The sequence below is a fragment of the Thermobia domestica genome, chromosome 7 (assembly GCF_964235325.1).
Source record: "Thermobia domestica chromosome 7, izTheDome1.hap1.1, whole genome shotgun sequence".
Taxonomy (NCBI): Eukaryota; Metazoa; Arthropoda; class Insecta; order Zygentoma; family Lepismatidae; genus Thermobia; species Thermobia domestica.
In genome coordinates, this window is record NC_137460.1 from 250,825,682 (window position 1) to 250,834,297 (window position 8,616).

At 35.7% G+C, this 8,616-nt stretch overlaps 1 long non-coding RNA gene across 1 annotated transcript; it reads left to right on the top strand.

The window, feature by feature from the left end:
- Positions 1-320: 320 nt before the first annotated feature.
- Positions 321-8,295, top strand: LOC145689040 (uncharacterized). Its single transcript, XR_014132069.1, has 3 exons — positions 321-407; positions 6,009-6,147; positions 7,355-8,295. It is a non-coding gene; the product is annotated as an uncharacterized LOC145689040 (long non-coding RNA).
- The last annotated feature ends 321 nt before the right edge of the window (positions 8,296-8,616 follow it).

Genomic DNA, 8,616 nt, shown 5'->3' on the forward strand with positions numbered 1-8,616 from the left:
AGTATTGAGTTCTATCCACACATTCTTGCGCACTGCATGTTTTGAGTTACGTTATCGTATCTCAGCTTCGTTTTTTCTAAACTCCTGAATTAGTAATTATGAGGATCTACCATAATTTGACCGAATCTAGCATAATTTCGATCAGGTTTTGGAATAATTCCGAGCTGTGAGTCTGGCAACGCTGGTAGAGGAATTGAGCGCTACGAGAGAAATCAATTTTGTTTTGCGTGAAAGCAGACGACGTTGCAAGGTGCGGAGATAAAATAAAAATGAAGATGGAAGTAGACGCTTGTTCATGCTTTAATGAATTGTGCTTTTGATAAAGTTGTGGAATCAAGCTTATCCAGACAAACGACAGGTCGCGAACAAATTATGGGCAGATGTAAGCAAGGAACTTGGCGTGGAAGGTATATGAGTGTGTAGCCCCCCTCACTCCCATTCCATTTTAAATTTTCCCAGTTTCTCTTGGCTGAATTGGAATAAGGCTGCATGGATTATACGTCGACGCAAACTTTGTGTTAGTTTTATCCTTTTCTATGAGTTGGCAGTCCTGTGAGTGGTGACTTGTGCTTTCTGTTCACCGAACAAAAGGGATGTGATGTGGCCGCGATGCTACAAAGAAATAGTACCACAGAATCGGAAACAATCTAGAAATACTTTTATTATTTTTAGTATTTTAATTAGTTTATTTTAATAAAGAGCACATTTAATCCTTTCTAATATATATATTCGTTGTAAAAAAACACTCACAGATTTTTTTTAAATATTTTCTCTGGCATGACTGGCGCAATCTCACTGACGCCAGAAGGACAGCGCGGGAAACCGTGTGTGTGCAAATGGACGTCGTAGTGAAGAGAAGAGGTATACGACACAGCACAAAAATCCAATGTTAATTCAACAATCTTTTGCGAAATTGTATTAATATAAGTAAGAGTGAACTGCAGAAGTTATGTTATTTTGTTATTCACGCAAGCTACAGTGAAGTTCTACGAAAATGATACAAAACGCTTTAACTTAGCTCAAACTAAGTACGAGCACACCGTTTCAGTTTCGTGCTAACGTTGTTCAGACCTAAATAATAAGTCTAATGTTGAATTTCACTCGTGTTTATGATAAAGAAATGTAGGTAAAATGAGAGATCAATTTATTTTATAGATTGTTAACCAGTGGAACCATAAGTAAGTACATGGCCAACTATACAGCTGGATAATGAAAATGGAAACTGACCTGGAAAACAGGACATCCCTTCGAAGAAAAATGGGAAGAAGATTCCAAAGAACTGCCCTCCAATACCTCTACTGACCCCCCCCCCTTTTTCTGAAATCTCCAAAACCCAAGTGCGTGTGTGAATTGGTGTTTTGTTAAGTAATCTGCCGGCTTCGTCGTTACAGTATGAAATTCAAATTCAAGTTTTCAAAATCCTTTTTTTCTTTTATTCTCCAATAAAATTCATGGGCTTGTATTTAATATGGTAAATGACAAAAGAAAATTCTAAAATATAAAACTTACAAAGGTATCGAATTAAAACATTGAAGTAAGTATGTATGCTGTATGTATAATACTTGTGTTTAAGTAAATCAATATCATACATGTATTATGTTTCAGTTGCTTCATACCAGTTTCTTACGCAAATCACTACTGGAACGGTAAGAATATTTATTTGGTGTAGAAATTGTACGGATGTGTATCGGGCGTGTCACTGAGTGTGGATACGCGCATAGACTGACTTGGATCGAACCCATCTTGATCGATGATTATGTGCAATTCTTCCCACAATCTCTAACCACTACTGTACAGAAAAGAATCTTATGCTCCGTTCCATCATTCAGACTCATTACAAATGGAAACACTCAGTGTCTGAATTAAATAACTATACTCAGTGAAATCACAATACAGGCGTACCGAACAAGAAACGAACCCTACCGGTCATAGGTATGTATATATTTATTTGTTTTGTCTTTAAAATATGAAGATTTAATTAATACATGAACCCTAACATTTTTTTTCAATTTATATTTCCTTTTTGTACCTCAAGTGATGATTTTAGGAATATATGTAATTATTGACAAATATGTTTGAAATAGCAAAAACGGGTTTCTTTTACTCATGGAGAAAAGTTTCTTAGAAAGTTGATCGATTCTGTAATCTCTAATTAGGTTATAGTTAAAGAGCCGTACTTCCCATTTAGGGGAGGACGAGAAACGCCATACTTTCAGGAATTATTCATTGACTATCTAGGATGTTAAAAAGTAGGTAATAGACTGAGTTCTTGCCCTTGTACTTAGGGTGTTTAGGTAGTGCAACAGTAAGATGTATCCTCGTGCACGGGAGATGAGAAGTAGCTGTTCTTAACTATTACCTCTAATTTTATTTTGTTAATTTATTTTAAAGTGAAAATAGTAGCGGTTACAACGAAAGCACTACAAGACACGCTCCAACTGTGCATCGATAAGTAGGGCCCTTTGAAAAAATATAGTAGAGTAGGATAAGATAAAGTAGAGTAAGATATAAATAAGTAGAGTAGGGTAGAGGGTAGCTTAAGGTTAGGTAAGTTTTGATCCATTTTCATAAAATTATTAATGTGTAATTTCTATTTTCTGAGTGAGTATACCTGCTGGAGCGGGCGTTGTAAATTAACCCGTGCATAAAACACAAACCAGTTTGTGCTAGGTGGCCACTGGAAAGCACAAGTGCTATCTAACTGAGACAGGGCAGGAGCGCAGCACGAAAACCCGAGTGACAAGAGTGCTTCCGTAGGGAGCAGGCGCGTCAGCGACGGGGGTTATGCGCATAAACGATGATAGTGGAATAACACACTAACAGGCAGTTATTCCGAAGTTGGTCATCCGCCTAGGTTTTGGCTAAAAGTGTAATAATTGGTTCCTTTCTTTACCAAAATTATACATTTAATTCACATAATAATGCCGAGTGACCGTTAGCGAGTGGAGACGGATCAGTGCCCCGCAGGGCACGTTGTTTTCTGTTTTTATTACAGTTAAATGGGAAGAGGGGCCTGTGTTCTAGAAAATTGCTGCCTTGTTCGTTATGTCACTTACCGTTACAGTAAACAAGATATCTTTCTCCACGTTTCTTTATAGTTATTTGCTTACCACATTCTCTACAATTTATTTTTAGGTTTATTAAGCCATGACTTACTTACTTTTAATGGCTTTTCCTGATTATCACCAGCAATGTTTTCAAAAACAAATGCTCATTACATTCCCATAATCCTACCATGAAGTAACCTTGTGCCAAGTAGTTTCCTCCGCTTGACAAATAGTTCCATGCTTAAAACCGTTTATATAAGAAAATAAACACAACTTTCGCTTTCCTTATACATTATGAAGCACACGAACAAGCAAATTTATTTCTTGCCGGTAAATTTCAAAATTTTACTAGATACGGACGACCAACTTTGGAACTTAACCCCACTAACACATACAATGCTTTCACTGTTACTCAAGATTCATTTCAATATGCTGTGCAGTGTGCACTGACAGTAATTACTTATATTCACACTGCCATTCCGTATGGAGCGGGCATGTCAGCGACGGTGGATATGCACGTAACCGAGGGTAGTGCAAAGATTTTATATCCCATACAACTATGCCTTACATCTAATATAGCTTTACTTCACTCCTGTGGTTATAAGAAATGAGTGATTATGAGAAATGAGTGAAATAGTGGAATGAAGAAAGTGGGAGGGAACGGGAGAAACCCTAGAAAACCCATGAGCACGGTGTTTGTCCACCACAAAGTCCACACGGCGCGAGCTGGGATCGAACCAAGAACCCCAAGCACCGGAGGTGAACGCTCTACCACTGAGCCACCGCACCTCCTGGAAACACAAAGAACACTTCAATTTCATGTAATTTATGATTTATTGATAATATTTCTGCTATCCATCACTGGTTATCATATATGTATGTAACAAAAGTTCATTTTTGCAGATTTCTTAAATCTACACTTTGAATTGCAGAAGCTCGATTTTGGGAAAAGCTTGAAGTTAGTCCATGATGACCCGTTACTGCAATAAAAGCCAAAGATGACTTCGGTAAATACCAGTTACCGGTCGCACACTTTCCCACTTTTTTGGGGGGGTTAATTGTCGAATTCGGTTCTTGACAAAAAGACGAGAGTAATACCCGGAGTTGGTACTTGCACTATACTCACGAATTTTTCTGCAGGTTTAGGGGCCGCGCTGGCTCAGTGGTAGAGCGTTCACCTCTGGTGCTTGGGATCCTGGGTTCGATCCTAGCCCCCGCCAAGTGAACTTTGTGGTGGACAAACACCGTGTGCGTGGGTTTTCTCGGGGTTCTCCCGTTTCCTTCCACTTTCTTCATTCCACCATTTCATTCATTAGTCATCATCACCGTCTCCTTTAGTCTAACCGGCATAAACGTGGGACGTAAAACTCCAATATTTCATTTCATTTTTTTTATTTATTTATTTTTTATTATTTTTTTTTTTTTTGTTTTCACATGGTTCTTCAACAGGGTACAGGTTTCCAGAAGAGAATAAGAGAAGTGAATATAAATGTTTTTTGACTATCGACGAGATTTCATTTCATTTTCATTTCTCTTCTGCAGGTTTAATACTGTGAATGTGTTTTTCGTTTTGCCATGTTGCCATATCCTTATCCCCCCTCTCCCCAATACGTCGCAGAGACCCTTACCACGGCCGGTTTCACTGAAAAGCCACTGCTTTATCGGACCTGTCTGCGTTTTGGACATCTGAAAGCAATTTTTAAATTGGAATGCAGCACCATCAGAAATCACTGAAACGGTTTGGTAAATTGTAGACACTTATTTTCACGTATTCGAACCTTTTTCTATAACTTATATTTTCGCTTTTCTTCGACTATTTTTAGAATCTTATTCATGGCTATGAGTACAGGCCGAATCGTGTGTTTTGTCGTCGCTTATTAGAGCAAATTCTCAGTTGTTTCATAATAATATATCACTCCCGTAAAGAAGGAGATTTGCTCGTTTTTCCAGTGATCACTCTGAACTTCCCTTTGCAGAATAACAGTCCAGTTTAAGCGAAGTCCACATGCAGTAAAATAGAATTTGTATCTTGAAATTTTACACGATGCTTTGCGGTAGCATTTTTTTACACTTTCTTTGTTGCACTTTCATTGTTTTCACTATTGCCAACTGTGACTTCAAAGTTAACGAAAGTTCGCTAACTTCAATTGGCAGTAGTTCGTTCATGAAGCATTGGTCGAGAATGCTATTTGGTGTGTTTATTATTCATGTACAGTTGAACCATCTGACAAAATTTAAGAATTTTAAATTATGATGTTTTTGAGAAAATGGCGATTTTTGAAAATTTGCCGATTTCTCGAATTTTTTGCGATAAAACGGTTGCACACAGAAGCGATACTTTTTTTGGGGGGGGAAGCAGGTAACTACGTCTTACCAACTGTGAAAACGGAATTTAAAATTCGAACCGGAAGTGTTTAAAAAAAAGCACAAACTTCGACTTTTCACATAAACTTACGTTCATTTGTTAATTTATGTACAAAAAGATACGCATGCGCAAAACAAACTGAAATAAACTATAGTTTATTCATATCCCTATGTACATACCACAACAAGAATTATAACTCTACATGTCTCCATAACTGAATTGTGGGCCTCCGAATTTGACCATTTTCCATGTTTTCTACAATTCATGAATTGTACTCCCCGTCCTTGATGGCCCATTACTTGGCGGGAATTTTTTTTCCGACAAAAAAAGTCCCAAAATTAAAACATGTTTAGTTCCTATAAATAAAAGTTTGAACAATATCTGAGATGGTGATGGTACAATTTTATTTTTTATTTATTTATTTATGTTTTTGCCTGAATTGAAATGGAAGGCACCAGATATCTAATAAGGACATCTAATTTAAGTTAAAAACAACTGAAGTTTCTCATTAATTTTTACTTACTATAAAGATGTGACTTAAAATTTGTAAAATACTGTACATATTTTAATTTTTTCATTTTCTTTTTCTATAATAGATTATTAAAACACATGGTACAAAACATAAGAAATGTTTATTAAGTATTGACCTGTTCCGAGAGATCAGAAAAAATGAATACGAGCTGGTTTTGGAATGAAAATGGTGTTCTTTATGCTATGTATTGGGTAGTTCAGGAAGTGAGTATTTATTGAATGTTTTATTATTATTATTATTATTCGATATGCCCATTAAACCATATAGTTGAGACTATTTTATTAATAGAAAGTTGAGACTATAATATTAATAAACTTTCATAGAAATAGGCACTAACTATACATTTAAATAGGAAGTATGGGTCAAATAAAATTTACTGTAGGCAGCCAATGACACCCCAAAATAAACAAACTTTTGTTCTTTATAATATATCGAACGTAAAGGAACGACATTGGTTGATTTGGCGCTTTATTGATGCATTTCGAAGGAAAAAAGAAGCAGGATACGAGGCAATGCTTCGAGAAGACGATCCGCCCAAGAAAAGGAGAAAATTCCCGACGAGAGCTCACGTCGTGGTTCGGATTCCCCGTTAATCAGTAGGTTCACGTTTTGTATAGCCTCGGTGTTTACGGGACGTTAAACTCAAAATCAACTGAACTGAAAGAAGAAAATATATTCAAGCTGATGAAAGAATTCGCCGTGCAGAATTTTGAAACTGTTGACATTGCAGAATAATGCTGGATTTGGCCCATAATTCCGTCATGGTAATTGTAACATAAGACAAAGTAAATTATTCAATAGGTATATTAGATTTCACTGTTTACTTCTTGTTTCACTGTTGTTTCCTTTCCAATTATCTGTGTTGCAAATACGTAGTAATAAGCAGTAATGCAGTGTTATGAATTGCTATCAAGTTATGAATATCCTTTACGTTAGAGATATTGTAAAGATAACTTCACAGAAGTTTTTTTGGGGGTGCTGTAGGATGCCTACAGCAAATTTTATTTTAGCCCAATACAGATTAATGCTGAAAAAAAGTTCTGCAGTCCATTATCTCCGATTTTCCTGAAATTAGGATATATCATTCTAAAAACAAAATAATTAGACCCATTTTTTCTGCATTATACAAAAAATAGAACTAAATTAAGCATTTGTTGCAACTGAGACTTTTAGTGACTGCCATAGGACTATAATTTGAGTGACAGTTATTAAGATATTTAGTATATAACTTCCAAAAGTATAGGAAACAATGTTTCAGTATTTTGGATAGCCTGAGGTAAGATATATATATATTAAAAAAACGCATAAAACGCTTCGTTTGACTTAACCTTGATTCTGAGATATCTTTCGTTTTTAAATTTTGCCACACATGCTACAAATAGTAATTTTACAACAATTGCTTTATTTTAGGAGTCCACTTCGTTTGGAGGCTATCAACCGAGATGATTTCAAGATACGCCACACACAGGTACTACATAGACGGTACCAAATTTGACTCTAAGTAAGGATGAATCCCAGAAAAAGGAAGAAAGTGTTGTGACTCACCTAGCATTTCAAAGTGTCTTCCTATGTGATGAACTATCATCAGCCTTCCATTATTAGCGCGCGGCTTGCTCAATTTGCAGATTCGACGAAAAACGTTTTATATAGAGAGAGTTTGGCATAGAGACATTTAGTGTAGTAAGCCCAAAATTCATAGCGTCAATATAACACCAATTTAAAAATCTAGACTGAAGGTGTAATTAATTCTTATTGACTGTGATTTTTTTATTGGCGTAGCTCGCTTCGTGTGATGCGTATGGTACTCATTTAAGTTAATTTGCGTGCATATTATGTTTAGTTTTAATTTATGGCAGTTAAATCACACTTCAGACTCTAAAGTAATGTATAATATACCTACTTCGTATCGTTAAATATATTCTTAGATGAAGGTGACAGAGAACTTTTCAAGAAATAGTTTAACTTATTTTGTATGTGTTGAGGGGAGGGGGGGACGTAAGTAAACGCATGATTCTGCTGCTTGGTTTTCGGTGATTGGTACAGTCATCTTCTGAACTACAATACTAGGGTGTGGGGAAGAGTTGTAAGGTGCAACTCTGTTCGAGCTTTTCTTACAAAGTAAGAGTTTTTTTTAAAAATGTTATATAACACTTGTTAAAATTGATATACTGATGAGGTGTATATACTTTTCAAACTATTATAATGTACGGTATGCAATTAGTAGACTTAAATTAATATAGACTTTTTGTTTATGTATTCACATTAAATATATTGTGTACTACAAATGTATACTTAATGTAAAATTAAGTAATTATTACTGTAATTATTCTCAATAAATCTACAGGATTTTATTTTATGTATTCTCTTTTAAAGGTTCATTCCTTTATTTGGCTTTAGGTTTGTTATGTAATCATAAGTAATGTAGGATGGTGGAATTTAGATCATTTTAAGGATAATTTCTCTATTATATACGATAACTCAAGGAAATAATCGATTGTATATCGCATTAAATATTTACATGATATAAAATAAGTTATTTTCCCCATTTATCATCTATAAATCTTACCACCAGTGGGGTTCTGTAGTATAGACACTGGTTGCCTAAGTACTTCACAAGTTGCGGTATAGTCAATGCGGTCTGGTTGCTTGAGCACTGACTTCAGGAGTGGTAG